At 42.9% G+C, this 19,574-nt stretch overlaps 1 non-coding gene across 1 annotated transcript; it reads left to right on the top strand.

The window, feature by feature from the left end:
• The first annotated feature begins 10,546 nt into the window (after positions 1–10,546).
• On the top strand, positions 10,547–10,669 carry Trnar-gcg (transfer RNA arginine (anticodon GCG)). The gene is made up of 2 exons: positions 10,547–10,583; positions 10,635–10,669. It is a non-coding gene; the product is annotated as a tRNA-Arg (tRNA).
• Positions 10,670–19,574: the final 8,905 nt, after the last annotated feature.

The raw sequence follows: 19,574 nt of genomic DNA, 5'->3' as shown, positions 1-19,574 counted from the left end.
AGATGAATTGGTGCACCTCCCCTGGTCACCACAGTCGCCAAATCTCAATGAGCCTTTGTGGTCTGTTTTGGAGAGAAGGCTACGTGGTCGGTATCCACCTCTATTATCGTTTCCTGAGCTTGCCACTATTTTGCAGGAAGAATGGAACAAGATTCCTCTCAGCACCACACGGGACTTGTATTTATCTATTCAGAGATGACTGGAGACTGTTGTGAATGCCAACGGTTCTCCTCCACGGCTACAGTCATGGCAGTGTGTTACGTTTCTCGTGTTTTCATGTATTTGTCCGGCCCGGACTTACCGTGGTATTAGTATCGCATTCGTTGCTCAATGAAAGTTTTCTAATTAGAAGTCTACATTTGTCACAGTCGACACTTATTTTGCTGCAGAATCTAACGAATCGTTACCGACTTCTAAAGGCCAAAAGTCGATACAAGGCACAGGGAGTCGTCGACTTTCCATTAGACCTGCTGCTAACCTCGGGAGAGCCAGCCGTGACAAAATACTTCCATCTGGTGAGCAAGACATATGAGACAGGCGGAATACCTTCAGACTTCAAGAAGAGTGTAATAATTCCAATCTCAAAGAAAGCAGGTGCTGACAGGTCTGAAAATTATCGAACTAACAGTTTGATAAGTCATTGTTGCAGGATACTAACACGAATTCTATACAAACGAATGGAAAAAATGGTAGAAGCCACCTCGGGGAAGATCAGTTTGGATTCCGTAGAAATGTTGCAACACGCGAGGCAATACTGACCCTACGACTCACCTTAGAAGATAGGTTAAGGTAAGGAAAACCTACGTTTCTAGCATTTGTAGACTTAGGGAAAGCTTTTGACAATCGTGACTGGAATACTCTCTTTCAAATTCTGAAGGTGGCAGGTGTAAAATACAGAGAGCGAAAGCCTGTTTACAATTTGTGCAGAAACGATATGGCACTTACAAGAGTCTAGGGGCACGAAATGGAAGCAATGATTGAGAAGGGAGAGAGACAGGGCTGTAACCTATCCCCGATGTTATTAAATCTGTATATTAAGTAATCAGTAAAGGAAACAAAAGAAAAATTTGGAGTATGAATTAAAATCCATGGAGAAGAAATAAAAACTGAGAGGTTTGCTGACGTCACTGTAATTCACTCAGAGACAGCAAAAGACCTGGCAGAGCAGCTGAACGGAATGCACAGTATCATAAAAGGAGGATATAAGATGAACATCAACAAAAACAAGACGGTGATAATGGAACGTTGTTGAATTAAATCAGGTGATGCTGAGGGAATTAGATTAGGAAATGAGACGCTTAAAGTAGTAGATGAGTTTTGCTATTTTGGGAGCAAAATAACTGATAATGGTCGAAGCAGAGAGGACATGAAATGTAGACTGACTATGGCAAGGAAAGCGTTTCTGAAGAACAGAAATTTGTTAACATTGAGTATAGATTTAAGTGTTAGGAAGTCATTTCTGAAAGTATTTGTATAGAGTGTAGCCATGTATGGAAGTGAAACGTGGACGATAAAGAGTGTAGAAACTAAGAGAATAGAAGCTTTCGAAATGTGGTGCTATAGAATAATGCTGATAATCACGTAACTAATGAGGAGGTACTGAATAGAATTGTAGAATGGGGATAAGAGGAATTTGTGGCACAACTTGATTAGAGGAAGGGATCGGTTAGTAGGACACGTTCTGAGACATCAAGGGATCACCAATTTAGTATTGGAGGGAAGCGTGAAGGGTAAAAATCGTAGAGGGAGACCAAGAGATGAATACACTAAACAGATTCAGAAGTAGGTTGCAGTATTTATTCGGAGATGAAGAGGCTTGCGCAGTATAGAGTGTCATGAACAGCTGCATCAAACCAGTCTCTGGACTGAAGACCACGACAGCAAAAAACGTCAAAATACCTGGATCACTGAGATCATTTTGAATTTCTAAGAATAATACAGTCTACAGCGCTTAATATACACTGAAGAGCCAAGAAACTGGACAGCTCCCTAATATCATGTAGGGCCCCCGCGAGCTCGCAAAAGCGCCGCAACATAGACTCTACTAATGTCTTAAGTAGTGCTGGAGGGAATTGACACCATGAATCCTCCAGGGCTGTCCATAAATCCGTAAGAATACGACGGGGTGAAGGTCTCTTCTGAACAGCACGTTGCAAGGCATCCCACATATGCTGAATAATGTTCCTGTCTGGGTACTTCGGTGGCCAGTGGAAAAGTTTGAACTCATAAGAGTGTTCCTGGAGCCATTCTGAAGCAATTCTGGACGTGTGGGGTGTCGCATTGTACTGCTGTAATTGCCCAAGTCCGTCGGTATGTAGAATGGACATGAATGGATGAGGGTGATCAGACAGAATGCTTACATACGTGTCACCTGTCAGAGTCGTGTCTAGACTTATCAGGGGTCCCATATCACTCCAACTGCACACGCCCCACTCCATTACAGAGTCTCCACCAGCTTGAATAGTTGGCTGCTGACATTTAGGCTCGGTGGATTCATGAGTTTGTCTCCATACCCATACATGTCCCTCCGCTCAATACAATCTGAAACGAGACTCGTTCGACCAAACAACATGTTTCCAGGCATAAACAGTCCAATCTCGGTGTTGATGGGGCTAAGCGAGGCGTAAGGCTTTGTGTTGTGTAGTCATCACGGGTACGAGAAAGGACCTTCGGCTCCGAAAGCCCATATTTATGATGTTTCGTTGAATGGCTACACCGCGCGGCGGGGACATTTGCTAACTCTTGACAGATAATGATTCCAATGAGTGTGGAGGCTATCTTGAAGGAAAGAAGGAAGGAAGAAACGTAGGAAGGGTCGGAATATGACTTATCACCGGTGACAACTTGATTAGAAATGGAGTAACAGCTCGGAGGATGAGAAGGAAAATCGAATGGGGCTGTCCCAGAGAAACCATCCCGAATGAGATTTCAGTGATTTAAGAGAATCTGAAGCTTGAAATGAAATTGCCTCACTCGATATATTAACTCATATTTAATTAGAAATCAGTTTTTTATTAACTGTCAGACGATTGCAAGAGAGAGTAAAAATTTAATCATTTTATATGCAAATAGAGGAATTATGTTTCGACCTTCTTTGGATAGCAAATATGATTGCTAATGTGGATTAAATTATTTGGCAGATACTGTAGGTTTCGTTTTAATATGAAGTTGTGTCACAACAGGCACTGAAAAATCGCATACTAGGAACCAAAAGTTTGTGGCCAACAAAAAGAACTGGAGATCTCAGAATTTCAGCTAAGGTAATAAACGAAAGTGAAACTTGGAAATGACATAAGGGAACAGTTGCATGGCAAAAAGCGTATAGTTTATAAAGTACGTTTAGTGTCAAATTAAAAATACATTGTGGAATACAAGTCAATTACGATCATGCATGCTTTTCATAGCTGTAAGTCTATGAATGGACCAGATTCCTAACATCGGCCTATTTCTGGTTACCAGAGCATATTATAACCCCGAATATTATCACGTTCGCCGGCCGCTGTGGCCGAGCGGTTTTAGGCTCTTCAGTTTGGAACCGCGCGACCGCTACGGTTGCAGGTTCAAATCTTGCCTCGGGCATGGATGTGTGTGATGCCCTTAGGTTAGTTAGGCTTGGTTCAAATGGCTCTGAGCACTACGGGACTTAACTTCTAAGGTCATCAGTCCCCTAGAGCTTAGAACTACTTAAACCTAACTAACCTAAGGGCATCATACAACACCCAGTCATCACGAGGCAGAGAAAATCCCTGACCCCGCCGGGAATCGAACCCGGGAACCCGGGCGCGGGAAGCGAGAACGCTACTACACGACAACGAGCTGCGGACGCAGTAGAATCGTTCTGCAGTCAGGTGCACGTGCTCGTTCTCTAAATATTCTGAACAGTGCCACACGAAAAGAACATCTTACCTTTGGGATTCACATTTGAGTGCAGCGACCAATTTCTTATACTCGCGTCTTGATTGAACCTACCGGTAACGAATCTGGCTGTACGCCTCCATTTTGCTTGGATTTCTTTCTTTAATCCGGCGTGGTGGGGATACTACACACTAGAGTGGTACTCTAGAGTGGGTCGCTCTAGCGTTCTATACGCGGTCGCCTTTATAAATGAACTACAATAAACCAAAGTCGACCATTTGCCTTCCCTACTATCAAACTTCCACCTCATATCGCTTTGCAACGGTACGCCTAGATATTACTGTGTCAAACAGCACACCACTAATATTTTATTCAAACGTTAAAGATCGTTGATCCTGTTCATCTGTATTAACTTACATTTTTGTCATTTTGAGCAAGGCGTCATTCATCAAATCAACTAGAAATTCTGCCTAAGTAGCCTGTATTCTTCTACAGTCACACAACTACGACACTTTCCCGTACACCACAGTGTCCTCAGCAAACAAACGTCACAGACTATCCCTCACCCTATCCTTTAGCTAATGTTTGGGCGGGCCACGGCGTGCCACACTTCACACTAGCTCGTTCCCGGAAGTACTTGGTACAACGTGACATTTCATTTAATAGTTAAGGCACAAGAGAATTACGCACATCGGCTGCGAGCGGACATTATTTGAAGTCAATGGGGAAGTTGAAAATTTATGCTGGATCGAGATTCGAACACGGGTCTCTTACTTACTTGGCAGATGCTCTGACCTCTAAGCCATTCGGGCACAGTGGCTATCGCAATTGCGCAAACTAGCCTACCACGCCTCCCGTCAGACCCAAAGTCTCAACTTATCCACACACTACTAATGTAGTGCCCGATGCCCATTATCCTCATTTCTCGCGGCATTTCATGTGAACATCCTGTCTGATCACCTGCATCCATTCATGTCCATTGTGCATTACGGTGGACTTGGGCAGTTCCAGAAGGGCAATACGACACCCCCCCCAACGTCCACAATTGAACGGAGTGGCTCCATGAACACCCTTCTTGGCTTAAACACTTCCGATGCCCACCAAACTCCCCAGACTTGAATATTATTGAGCATATCTGGGATGCCTATTCAGAAGAGATCTGCACCCCCTCGTACTCTTACCGATTTATGGACAGCCGTGCAGGATTCATGGTGTTAAGTCCCTCCAGCACTACTTTAGACTTTAGTCGGGCCCATGCCATGTCGTGTTGCGGCACTTCTTCGTGCTCGCTGGGGCCCTACACGATATTAGGCAGGTGTACCAGTTTCTTTGGCTCTTCAGTGCAAAAGTAGTATACCCTACTTCTGCTTATTGGTATACAGGTCTGCACGCTACGATTCTTGAAGCTGAAACAGAACTGAGCAGCCTGCCGTGTAGACACATAAACAGGCACATGTGTTGACATTCTGACACAGCGTAGCGCGAGAGCTCTCCTTGGCGGTGTTTGCACCGCTAATGCCTAGTCAAATGGTTCAAATGGCTCTGAGCACTATGGGACTTAACACCTAAGGACATCACACACATCCATGTCCGAGGCAGGATTCGAACCTGCGCCGTAGCCGTCGCGCGGTTCCAGACTGAAGCGCCTAGAACCGCCCGGCCGGGTAATGCCGATTCCGGCCTCTGTGCTGTCACGTTCTAGGACATTTCTTGAACAGTTTTACGCCAGATTTCGATGTCAACATTAACAAACAGTATCTCACTTTAACTGTGTTCTCAAGAGCTATCGAACGCAGTTACAAAAAGTGTACCGTTTCATTTAAAAAACGTACTTGCTTCAACATCTCCGTTGATACCAGCGCTAAAAACATTAACCAAACAAAACAATATGTGCCCATCGACGCTGTAACGTTTGCCGAAAACCACGTTTCGGTATGTGTAACGGTTCACGTACTAAAAGGGGTATTATGTCGTACGTGACTCACCCTGTGTTACTCCTAGTTCGTAAATGTTGTAATTTCTCCAAAAACATTAGTCGGATTTTTGAAAGTGAACTATAAATGAATTTTTTTCTTGTTTTTAGTTCAACGTTGCTAGGTACAGAAATTGCTATACGTCTATTTCTAAAAGGCGAAGTTGATACTGATCTTTCTGTGATTAATATAGATATGACTATCTTAGTCCAGGGAGGAATTTTTTTGTTTACAATTCGTCTGGGTGACAGTAGAACTATAATATTTTAAACGGTTCTGGAAATATCTGAGGTTATCAGCTTAGCTGAATCAACTTTGTTGGTACACGAAATGGATCGATCACATGTGACTTGGGTTCATTGGTAGAATGCTAGGGAAATGCAATCAGTCTAAAAAAAGAGACTGCTTACAACTCACTCGTGCGATACATCCTAGGATATCGCTCGGACGTGTGGGGCCCGTACCAATTAGGACTAACAGGGGATATTGGTGTATACAGAGAAGGGCATCAGGAATGGTCACAGATGTCTTTGACCTGCCGCACCGTGTCATAGGGATGTCGAAAGAACCGAACTGGCGAACGCTTGAAGATAGACATAAGCTATCCTCGGAAAGCATATTAGGAAGTTTCAAGAATCGGTTTTAAATGATAACCCCAGGAATGCACTACATCCTCCTAGACATCGATCCCATACAGATCGTGAGGACACGACTAATTACAACACGCATAGAGGAAATCATTCTTCCCGAGCTCCATACGTGAATGGAAAGGGAAAAATTTGTACAATGGGATGTACCCCCTGCCAAACACTTAACAGTGGTTTGCAGAGTTCTGCTGCAGAAGTAGATATATGAGATTACGTAACTGAGACAATAAGCCACAGACATATAAAAAGTAAATCCGGAGTCTCTGTGGAATGATTTATTCGAGTAACGTGTGTGATATGCATATTGATGACGCAGGAGCAGCTGATAACTGATCGAATTCGAACGAATCGTGAAGAGAAGAAGCTGTAAACTGCACGCGCTACGCCTATTAGGATGTACTGTGAGAGGAAGTAATGTCTGCGAAATGACGTAAGTAAAAAGGTCATTAGAGACTGCGCGCAAGCTCAGGACGGGGAGGAAAATCAGCCATGACCTTTCAAAGGAACCAACCCCGCATTTTCAATAAGTGATTCACAGAATCCACGAAAAAACAAATCTGGATGACCCGACGGGGATTTGAAACGCTGCTTTTCCGAATACGAGTCCTGTCTCTTATGTTACTTCCTCCTTCGCACTGTCATAGCGATCATTGCACTTCTGCTGCTATTCTACTTCACGTAAATAGTAGGAGCACATTACACGAGTACGGGAAGTAATACAATAACAGTTCCTATCTGTCTACTGGTAACCAAACAAATATAATATATCTACTCCGAATGTAGCTGTCCGATATGTGCCGGCCGGAGTGGCCGTGCGGTTCTAGGCGCTACAGTCTGGAGCCGAGCGACCGCTACGGTCGCAGGTTCGAATCCTGCCTCGGGCATGGATGTGTGTGATGTCCTTAGGTTAGTTAGGTTTAATTAGTTCTAAGTTCTAGGCGACTGATGACCTCATAAGTTACGTCGCATAGTGCTCAGAGCCATTTGAACCATTTGTACGATATGTGGGGGAGGATAATTCATACCGATATTATTTATGTATTATCCTCATCCATACCCTATGGAGCCGGAAAATGACTATCTCTGTGACTCAACACGGGCCCTCATCACTCTTGTTGTCATGCTCTGGTGGGACTAGAAGACAGCAAAAGGAACGTTAAAGTTTTAAATTTCACTTTTGATCAACCATTCACGCAGGAAAATCGTACAGACGTACCATCGTTTGTCCATTGCACAGACTCTCGCGTAGAGAACGTAAAAACAGGCGTTCCTGGCGTTGAGAAGCAACAGAAAGAGCAGAGTAAAAATAAATCGTCAGGTCCGGACGGTATTCCAGTGCGATTTTACGGAGTGTACTCCTCGGTTTTGGTAAGAATTTTTCGCTCAGTATGAAATCCCAAGGGACTTGAAAAAAGTGCAGCTGACTCATGTATAAGAAGGCTAAAAGAATAGATTTGTAGCAATTGCAGACCAATATCCATGACATTGGTGTGCTGCAGAATTCTTGAACATATTCAAATTACTCTATACAAATTTCCTTGAAACAGAGGAGCATTTGTCCATAAATCAGACCGGATTTGGAAAGCATCACTCATTCGAAACTGAGTTTGCCCTTTTCTCACAGGACATCCTGGGAATCATGGATGATTGACAACAGGCACATTCCATATTCCTAGATCTTCGGATGCCGTTTACACAGTACTCCAATGTAGACTGTTAACGAAGATACGAGCGTACTGAATAGGTTCCCAGAGACGTGCGTGTCTCGAAGACTTCTTGAGTGGTGGGACCCAGTACGCTATCCTCGATAGCAATTGTTCATCAGAGACAAGGGTATTGTCAGAAGTGCCTCAGGGAAGTGCGAGAGGACCACTGTTATGGTCTATATACATAAATCAGGCCGGCCAAGATTTCGGCTCGAGGACCTTGCCCGGCACGAGTGCCATAGCGATCATCCTCGCTGAACACTTTCTCCACCGCCTCACCACGCTGTCTGAACGCGTGAAGAGAACTGAGGGAGGGAACTGCGAACGCGACGCATGTAAATGACAGCGCAGTAGCGACTTGGTTTCATATTTCACATTTCGCAACAATACAGATCACAAACAAAACAAATTTTCGATATTATTTAATTATTTGTGGTGCCCTGAAGACATAATGTTTATCTGGTACAAACTGTCGGCATACTGACAGACGGAGACAATTTCACACTGAGGTTGCCACATAATCGAGTCTTGCTCAGCTTCATAAGCGAAAAACTATCTAAAACATGTCTATAGAAATACTGAAGAACTATTGCAGCCTTATTATTGAGAGGTGAGAACTACCTGAGAAAAGCAATGTAGAGCTCCTGTAAAGTTTTAACGTAAGTGATTTGTCATTAAAGCGGGGATTACCTTGCAAGTCAGTTACATACAAGATAAAAGGGCCCTTTCAACTGAAAAAGCAAACAGTCTCAAAAATAGTTCGAACACTAATGCAAGATTGGTTGCGTTCAAAATGTTTAAGAAGCTATCCTCGCAATTCTTTCAAGGCCACAGTGAATTCTTCAGCTTAGAGAACTGAATTGTGTTTGTCTGAAAGTGTCGCTTATATAATGCGACTTCTTTAATTGCTTTCCCATCAGATCAGAAATAAGTTGTTTCTCATCTTGCGATGTCTTATTTTTGGGAGTGTGAAGTCAAAGTCCACTTAGAATGTGACATCTGCAATCAATCTTGGATGTTCTAATTTTCGTTCCTGAACATCCTTTTCCTTCATAAATTCAGCAATAGCGAGTTTTAAATTAAAAGATCATCCCAGGCATGCCGCTTTACTTAACCAACGTACTTTGCAGCAATAAATAAAGATTCCATACTCTTCCGAAATTTCCATCAAAAACTGTTGTAAGTAGAAGTGGGTAAATCTTGAGACTTCAGAAATTTTACCATCCATACTACCAATTTCTTCACGTGTTGCATGCCTGCAAATTTAGCACAAGGTGCTTCTTGATGTACAGAGCAATAAATTCTATCTGTGCCGCGCAGATTAGCCGAGCGGTCTAGACGCTGCAGTCATGGACTGTGCGGCTGATCCCGGCAGAGGATCGAGTCCTCCCATGGGCATGGGTGTGTGTGTTTGTCCTTAGGATAATTTAGGTTAAGTAGTGTGTAAGCTTAGGGACTGATGACCTCAGCAGTTAAGTCCCGTAAGATTTCACACATATTTTCTCAAAAAAAAAAAAAAAAAAAAAAGGTTCAAATGGCTCTGAGCACTATGGGACTTAACTTCTGTGGGCAGCAGTCCCCTATAACTTAGAACTACTTAAACCTAACTAACCTAAAGACATCACACACATCCATGCCCAAGGCAGGATTCGAACCTGCGACCGTAGAGGTCGCGCGGATCCAGACTGTAGCGCCTAGAACCGCTCGGACACTCAGGCCGTCACATTTTTTCAATTCCCTCTGTCTATCGTAATTTGTTGCTCTAGCTTTGTCAACTAAATCTTTAAATTATTTCTTCATGGTATTGTAACATCGTTTCATAGAAAATTTGCAGCACCCGTCAATTTTGCGACTGCACAACATTTGTTGAGAATTTTCATCCCTCTTTTTTGTCATTCCCATCCATTTTTAAAGACTTGTAGCGATAGGTCACTAAACTGGTTCCTTTTGTACAAACAGTCACTGGACCAGTGAACGTCCTTCACACCACAAACAAATAGCCAGGATAAACAGCGATGACACCGCGATTCTGCCGAACTGATGGGAGTCGTGCAGACCGTAAACTGCCACACCGCAGTACGAAATAATTAAGGCGAGACGGCCAATGATTTCTTCAGCTCAGATGCACACAAGGCTCGAACTTCTGTCATGTTCCCAGAATGAGATATTCACTCTGCAGCGAAGTGTGCGCTGATATGAAACTCCCTGGCCGGACCGGGGGCTGTGGCTAAGCCATGTATCCGCAATATCCTTTCTTTCAGGAGTGCTAGTTCTGCAAGGTTCGCAGGAGAGCTTCTGCAAAGTTTGGAAGGTAGGAGGCGAGGTACTGGCAGAAGTAGAGCTGTGAGGGCGGGGCGTGAGTCGCGCTTGGGTAGCTCAGTTGGTAGAGCACTTGCCCGCGGCCGGCCACGATGGTCTCGCGGTTCTAGGCGCGCAGTCTGGAACCGTGAGACTGCTACGGTCGCAGGTTCGAATCCTGCCTCGGGCATGGATGTGTTTGATGTCCTTAGGTTAGTTAGGTTTAAGTAGTTCTAAGTTCTAGGGGACTGATGACCACAGCAGTTGAGTCCATAGTGCTCAGAGCCATTTTTGAACTTGCCCGCGAAAGGCAAAGGTCCCGAGTTCGAGTCTCGGTCCGGCACACAGTTTTAATCTGCCAGGAAGCTTCTGTCATGTTGAACGATTCTCTTCAGTCGTCGTTGGTCCCGTCCTTGCAGGATCTTTTCCCGTCCGCAGCGATGCCGGAGACTGGATGTCTAACCGGATTCCTGATATTCGCGGTACACTCGTGAAATGGTCGTACGGGAAAATCCCCACTTCATTGCTACCTCGGAGATGTTGTGTCCCATCGCTCGTGTGCCGACTACAGACCGCGTCCAAACTCACTTAAACCTTCATAACCTGCCATTGTAGCAGCTGTAACCGATCTGACAACTGCGACAGACACTTGTTGTCTTATATAGGTATAGGTGTTGTCGACCGCAGCGGCGTGTTCTGCCTGTTTAATATCTCTGTATTTGAATACGCATGTCTTTACCAGCTTTTTTGGCTCGTCAGTACATATGGTAAATGTAAAAGAAATGCAGTAAAAACAGTGTAGTGATATAGGGCTATCTAACCGGATCGCCAGTGTCCGGCCCGCCAGGCAGTTGCACGAATTATTGCGACCCTAGTGCGGACAGGCTGCTTGAACGTCAGAACGAGGAAAAGAAAGAAGACTGAAATCGACAAAGAACACTAAAAGCTGTTCTGGCTACGACATTAATGAGTCCGCAACATTAATGAGTATGAGACATATTGCCAAGAAATGTGGAATCAGCTACACGAGTGTCATTCGCATCCCGAATCGACAGAATTTCCATCCTTGTCATCTATCACCATATCAGGCACTCTACGACCGTAATTTCGAACGTCGTATAGAATTTTGCCGGTATGCGCTTCAGCAACTGAGAGACGACGCTACAATTTCCAACGTGTGCTCTTTATCGATAAAGAAACGTTTACTAACCACGCTAATGTAAATTTGCATAACATGCACTACTGGTCAGCCACGCTGGGCTTCGTCAAGTGCAACATCAACGGTCGTGGAGCGTAATCGAATGGTGCGGCATCACAGGAAATTACATTGTGGGATCTTACTTCACCTCAGACGTTCTAAATAGACATTCGTACGCACACTTCTTGACGCACAAAAAAAAAACCTCAAATGTGTGTCAAATCTTATGGGACTTAACTGCTAAGGTCATCAGTCCCTAAGCTTACAAGCTTACACACTACTTAACCTAAATTATCCTAATGACAAACAAACACACCCATACCCGAGGGAGGACTCGAACCTCCGCCGGGATCTTGACGAACATTCTGCCGTTTCTTCTAGGAGAGGTACCGTTGGATATTCGACAGCGTATGTGACTGCAACACCATGGTTGTCCAGTTCACCCGTCCCATATTGCAACGCAAATACTGAATGAGAACTTTCCTGGACATTGGATAAGGCGAAGTTCTGTTGTCAAAAGGCCTTCGAGGTCCTACGTCTTGACTCCTCTTGATGTATTTCCTTGGGGAGCACTCAAACATCAAGTCTAAGGCAAAACCCCAACTACGCCAGACGATATGTGTCATCGAATCGCCAGTGCATGCTCTACCATATCACCCACTGTAATTACATCTGTTCATCGTTCTTTCGAAGAGCGGTTGCAATTGTGACTTTCAATCACTGGTCAACAGTTTGAAAATGGTTCAGATGCCTCTGAGCACTATGGGACTTAACAGCGGAGGTCATCAGTCCCCTCGAACTTAGAACGACTTAAACCTAACTAACCTAAGAACATCACATGCACCCGTGCCCGAGGCAGGATACGAACCTGCGACTGTAGCGGTCGCTCGGTTCCAGACTGAAGCGCCTAGAACGGCTCAGCCACTACAGCCGGCCAACAGTTTGAAAACATAATTGGTAAGTTACTTTTTGGAAGACAAAATTTATATTGTGTGATTTGTATGGTTACCAAATAATTGGTAGTAAACTCCAGCATGTCATTCTCAATGGAGAGAAGTCTACCGAAGTAAGAGTGACTTCAGGTGTGCCGCAGGGGATTGTCGTAGGACAATATACATAAATGACCTTGTGGATGACATCGAAAGTTCACTGAGGCTTTTTGCGGATGATGCTGTGGTATATCGAGAGGTTGTAACAAAGGAAAATTGTACTGAAATGCAGGAGTATCTGCAGCGAAATGACGCATGATGCAGGGAATGGCAATTGAATCTCAATGTAGACAAGTGTAATGTGCTGCGAATACATAGAAAGAAAGATCCCTTATCATTTACTACAATATAGCAGATCAGTTTGCAGTTCATTCCATAAATTATCTGGAAGTACGCATTAGGAGTGATTTAAAATGGAATGATTATATAAAGTTCATCGTCGGTAAAGCAGATGCCAGACTGAGATTCATTGGAAGAATCCTATGGAAATGCAATCCGAAAACAAAGGAAGTAGGTTACAGTACGCTTGTTCGCCCACTGCTTGAATACTGCTCAGCAGTGTTGGATCCTTACCAGATAGGGTTGATATAAGAGATAGAGAAGATCCAACGGAGATCAGCACGCTTCGTCACAGGATCATTTAGTAATCGCGAAAGCGTTACGGAGATGATAGATAAACTCCAGTGGAAGACTCTGCAGGAGACACGCTCAGTAGCTCGGTACGGGCTTTTGTTGCAGTTTCGAGAACATACATTCACCGAAGAGTCAAGCAGTATATTGCTCCTTCCTACGTATATCTCGTGAAGGGACCATGAGGATAAAATCAGAGGGATTAGAGCCCACACAGAAGCGTACCGACAATCCTTCTTTCTACGAACAGTACGAGACTGGAATAGAAGGGAGAATCGATAGAGGTACTCAGGGTACCCTCCGCCACACACCGTCAGATGTATTTCATTTACGTTTCTACGAAATTGAAATGCAATGTCAAACAAGCCCACAGCGTTATTTCACGTAGCTGATAACACTGTCAAACGCAATTACGTTTAGCACGAAACGATGTTTCGTTAAGAAGAATACTGATTCTGCTTAGTATAAAGGGTCACATTAGTATCTTCAGCAAAATGTTTAGTTCAACGAATGTATCCCATACGGTATAATTTAGAGCAGTGTAGGAAGAGACAGTTATCCGACATGGCGTATTTTACCTCTAAAAAGCACACAGCTACTTACAGGAAAACATAGGTCAAATCTCCCGTCTAACATATAGATATTTTTACACATTACTTGCTTTTTGCAGTGTATAAGACCTCTTTATTTTTGAAAGACGAACAGTTGATTTCTTTGTTTCAGCTCACGTAAATCTGGGAGGATAGACAGATATGAAATAGTTTTCCTGAGCCCTTTGTGATATGCTAGATTCTAGCCTATGTCGTATTTCTATATACACTACTGGCCATTAAAATTGCTAGAACACGAAGATGACGTGCTACAGAAGGGTGAAATTTAACCGATAGGAAGAAGATGCTGTGATATGCAAATGATTAGATTTTTAGAGCATTCACACAAGGTTGGCGCCGGTGGCGACACCTACAACGTGCTGACATGAGGGAATTTTCCAACCGATTCCTCATACACAAACAGCAGTTGACCGACGTTGCCTGATAAAACGTTGTTGTGATGCCTCGTGTAAGGAGGAGAAATGGGTACAATCACGTTTCCGACTTTGATAAAGGTCGGATTGTAGCCCATCGCGATTGCGGTTTATCGTATCGCGACATTGCTGATCGCGTTGGTCGAGATCCAATGACTGTTAGCAGAATATGGAATCGGTGTGTTCAGGAGGGTAATACGGAACGCCGTGCTGGATCCCAACGGCCACGTATCACTAGCAGTCGAGATGACAGGCATCTTATCCGCATGGCTGTAACGGATCGTGCGGTAACGTCTCGATCCCTGAGTCAACAGATGGGGACGTCTGCAAGACAACAGTCATCTGCACGAACAGTTCGACGATGTTTGCAGCAGATGGACTCTCAGCTCGGAGACCATGGCTGCGCTTACCCTTGACGCTGCGTCACAGACAGGAGCCCTTGGGATTGTGTACTCAACGACGAATCTGGGTGCACGAATGGCAAAACGTCATTTTTTCGGACGAACCCATGTTACGTTTACAGCATCATGATGGTCGCATCCGCGTTTAGCGACATCGCGGTGAACCCACATTGGAAGCGTGTGAAACGTCCCCGTTGAACAATTATACATGACTGTGCTTAAACTGACACACTATATTTTTGGCGCAACGCAATCTGACTCTGACTTTCAAAAATCCCTACAAAGGAATGGCGCTGACTAACATTAACCTATACCTTTCACAAATCACTTACCTCGCAAAAATCTGGTTTCTCGAACTACTGCAATACAGCGAGCGCTACTACTGCCAGCTAAATAAAAGATTCAAACTACTGAAGGCACTAACTATTGATAGGCATAGTTAGCAAATGAAAGATTTTGATAGAGAACAAACAATGTATTTACCTCAATAGTATTCAAAAGTCATAATGTATATAGCAGTTCATGACATCCAGTCTTACAAATTTCAAAACTCCGCCATCTCTCTCCCCACATCCACCACTGCTGGCGGCTCACTTCCAACTGCGCAACGCTACAGCCAACAGACCGACACTACAATAGCGAATATTACAACAATGCCGCCCAGCCACAGAGTGCTCACAGCACAGCCAGTGATTTTCATACAGAGCGCTACGTGGCGTTACCAATATAAAAACCTAAACAGCCTACTTACACGTGTATTCGTCATCGCCAAACTGGCGTATCACCCGGCGTGATGATTTGGGGTGCCATTGGTTACACGTCTCGGTCACCTCTTGTTCTCATTGACCGCACTTTGAACAGTGGACGTTACATTTAAGATGTATTACGACCCGTGGCTCTATCCTTCATTCGATCCCTGCGAAACCCTACATTTCAGTAGGATAATGCACGACCTATGTTGCAGGTCCTGTACGGGCCTTTCTGGATACAGAAAATGTTCGACTGCTGCCCTGGCCAGCACACTCTCCAGATCTCTCACCAATTGAAAACGGCTGGTCAATGGTGGCCGTGCAACTGGCTCGTCACAATACGCCAGTTACTACTCTTGATGAAGTGTGGTATTGTGTTGAAGCTGCATGGTTAGCTGTACCTGTACACGCCGTCCAAGCTCTGTTTGACTCAATGCCCAGGCGTATCAAGGCCGTTATTGCGGCCAGAAGTGGTTGCTCTGGGTACTGATTCCTCAGGATCTATGCACCCAAATTGCGCGAAAATGTAATCACATCTCAGATGTAGTAAAATATATTTGTCCAATGAATACGCGTTTATCATCTGCATTTCTTCTTGGTCTAGTAATTTTAATGGCCAGTAGCGTACATTCGTAGATGAACCGGCATCGAAGTCCTTAGTTGGTTCAAGTGCAAACAAAGCTCGTAAGGCAGGCCTACCTTACGGTATACAAATACTTAGGTCCCAGAAGCCTGCTTAGCAGCGTTTGCAGTGAAAATACTGTTTCTGGCTACCGTGTTCTCACATTCTAGGATTTTTTACGACATGTTTCAACGGCACCATTAAAAAAGCGCTCTATCACTCTAGTTTTCTTCTCAAGAGTTATCGAATGCAGTTATAAAAACTGTACGGTTCCATTCAAAAAAACATACTTGCTTCATTATCTCCAATGATACCAGGGCAATAAAGATTATACAAACAAAAAAATACGTGCTCCTCGACGCTCTAACATTTGCCGAAAATCGCGTTTCGACATGTGTAACCTTTCACGAAATAAAAGGGGTGTTACGTCTTACGCGACTCAGCCTGTATAGTTTGTAGGACAAACCAAATACAGTCTCTCGTGAAAGTTAGTGGTGTCATATGAAAGCTTTGCTTCGTACATGTCAGTCATTTCATCTTGACGCAGCTAGAAGAATTTAATCTCACTGAACTGTCAAGACAGTTTTCATTCGTTACCGATGCTAATCACACCTGGCTACACATAACGGGACTCACACACCAACTGGACGGCAAACGACGTGATCTCTAAGCACTCATCCTCAATTAATTATGGTAAAAATTCTGCTCCTGTTTCTATGAGTGCCTTGGAACAAAGATAAATGCTACGTGAGTTCATTGTGTTTGTAAAACAGGGAGCTGAGGTATAGAGACTAATGTACCATAAATTTACTAAAACAAACTAATTTACATGGGTTTATTTTCGAGGTACATGGTAAAGTTCTAAGCTCAACAACAACAATAAAAATAAATCACAAAATAAAGAAGTTGCATCTATGTCAACAAAAGCGCGAAATACCCACGGAGTACTGCAATACACGCTTGCATTCCTTGACTCAAGGAATTCTGGAAATACTGAACAAATTACTCCCATATCGTTGCACTCGCAGAAAAAACGCAATGTTTTAAATTCTCTTTGTTCGTCATATCTTTTGCGTGCAATTCATATTTGAATTTACCCTATATCAGAAAGAGCGATTTGCAACATGGCTGAATGATATACTGAAGCCGCGATATAGGCCACCATCTTGCCGCTGTCGATTTCCAACAAGTACTGGTAGGCATTCTTCGTTCTTCCGCGAGCATGACTTTCTCACAAACAAAAATCATTCAAATATATTTCGTGAGTGAGAAACCCAGTGTATACCCTTTTTTTATTTAAAGAATATAAGTTGTTACTCAGACTGGCGTTGGGAGGTACGCTGAAATGCTAATTATCATTTGAGTATCCAAGTGTGTTGTGTACATGATGCCAGTTTGATCTTAGTGGAATGCAGTCTTCATGATGTTGCAATTTCAACGGCCAACAGTACTTGTATACGCATCACTGACACTGTTAACTTCCATCCAGTAATAAATAATCTCTCGATACCATGGTGATATGTTAGCCAGAATGCGCAACAAGAGGACTCAGACACTTGTTGACAAGGGTAATAGCTTAATGATTACGTACCGAACACCTTAGGAAGAATGAAGAGAGTTGTAGTTCTAAATGCAATAGATGTCTTGAAATTTTTTCTGAAAGTTTGATACCAGTCCTATGAACAAAAAAAAAAAAGAAATGTTCCACAAATGCAGTGTCAAATGGTTGAAATGGCTCTGAGCACAATGGGACTTAACTTCTGAGGTCATCAGTCCCCTAGAACTTAGAACTACTTAAACTTAACTAACCTAAGGACATCACACACATGAATGCCCAAGGCAGGATTCGAACCTGCAGACTGTAGCGCCTAGAACCGCTCGGTCACGCCGGCCGGCCATGCAGTCTCAGAGAAGCTGTTAATACACTAGGAAGTAAAATATCTCAAAAAAATAGGTGCGACATAAAACTATTATTAACAGCATAAATACATTTTTGCTGACTCATTTATGTACTACTTATCTGTTTTAAGTGAATTTATTAAAATCGAAAATTTTGGCCGTCGGCTATTAGTAATCATTAGCACGAAATTAAACTCATTCAGAGGATAGGTAAAGGGAAATCTCTGATTATGTCAAGGAGAAAGACCTTTTACTAATTAAAGAATTATGTACGTCTCTATAAAAAAACATGTTTTAATACAAAATTCCTTAACATAAGAAGTAACTTGCTCAGACAACTCAGAAGAAATAGCATTGTTGTCTATACATCTAAAACTAAAATTTTACCATGAAAGCCTTCATACTGCGTGTAATGGACAGTACATGATGTTCCAGAATCATGCTCAACGCTTCCTAGTCCATTCGAAGATAGTAAGCTTGGTGAATGAATATTGGTAATCTCCGAATACTATATACTTTTTCCAATTTTTTCCTCGTAGTCATTGCATGGAAAGTAAATCGGGAGTAGTAATACATATTTTGGCTAGTGTACCAACGAAAATTTTTCGGAATTTTGCTTGTAAGACCCACTGCGACACTATTTCATTCATGTAGCGTCTCCAACTGTCGTTTGTTCAATATTTATGTGATGTTACCATGCTGACTGAACAGTCAAATGATACATGCAGAGAATTTTTTTCGAATCTTCTGTTTCGTGTGCTGAATAATCACTGTAACGGTCCGGCACTTTTTAGTTGCAAATTAACAAAATAATTTCCGGAAGCATCTCTTCTTCTGACATATCTTTTATATTCATTAGACTATAAAATAAGTCGCTTTCACGGGGTACTTTACATCAAACGCTATGCATGCTAATTTTAGACCTCTCTAAAGACAGATGTGAATAATTATTGATCAGTTTTACTTTTAATATTTTTCCAAAAAAATTTATGGAGTATAACATAAACAACGATAGATTATAACCTTTGTAAAAACAAGATTGTAGATCAGTCGCGGTTTGGATGTAATATAGGCCTACTCACAGATAATCCCATTTGTTAATTGCACCACACAATAAAATATGTAAATGATAAAAATCATGAAGTATAAATTTCTATGATCCGTCTAAGAGACTTGGTACTAGAAATGCCAAATTCTTTTGGAAGAATTTACTTTTAATGAGTTACAATTTGTAACCAGGCAGCTCTTTGATTACGAAATAGTAAGTAGATTGTCATGGCAGGCAGCTCAAGTTTGGATAAATAATAATTATCTAACTTGACAAGAATCACTGCCGGCTTAACAAAGTGTTCGATACAGGTTCCAATTCTGCTCTGTTCTTGTTTGTAAAAAACCTCGAATCTCAAGTTGACAAAGCAGAAATAGTTATATTTGTTAATAATGTGGACATCATAATGTGCCAACAAAATGAGTTACATACGAATGAGCTGTGCGCGGCTCGTGTTCATTCCGTTTATTGTTTGTCATCTTCTCTTACCGTACTGCCACCTCGTTTTCTTATTCCATTTGCTCGCGTCACTAAC

The sequence above is a fragment of the Schistocerca gregaria genome, chromosome X, assembly GCF_023897955.1.
Source record: "Schistocerca gregaria isolate iqSchGreg1 chromosome X, iqSchGreg1.2, whole genome shotgun sequence".
NCBI classification, from domain to species: Eukaryota; Metazoa; Arthropoda; class Insecta; order Orthoptera; family Acrididae; genus Schistocerca; species Schistocerca gregaria.
Note: the sequence above shows the minus strand (reverse complement) of the source record. Positions and strands in the feature narration are given on the sequence as shown.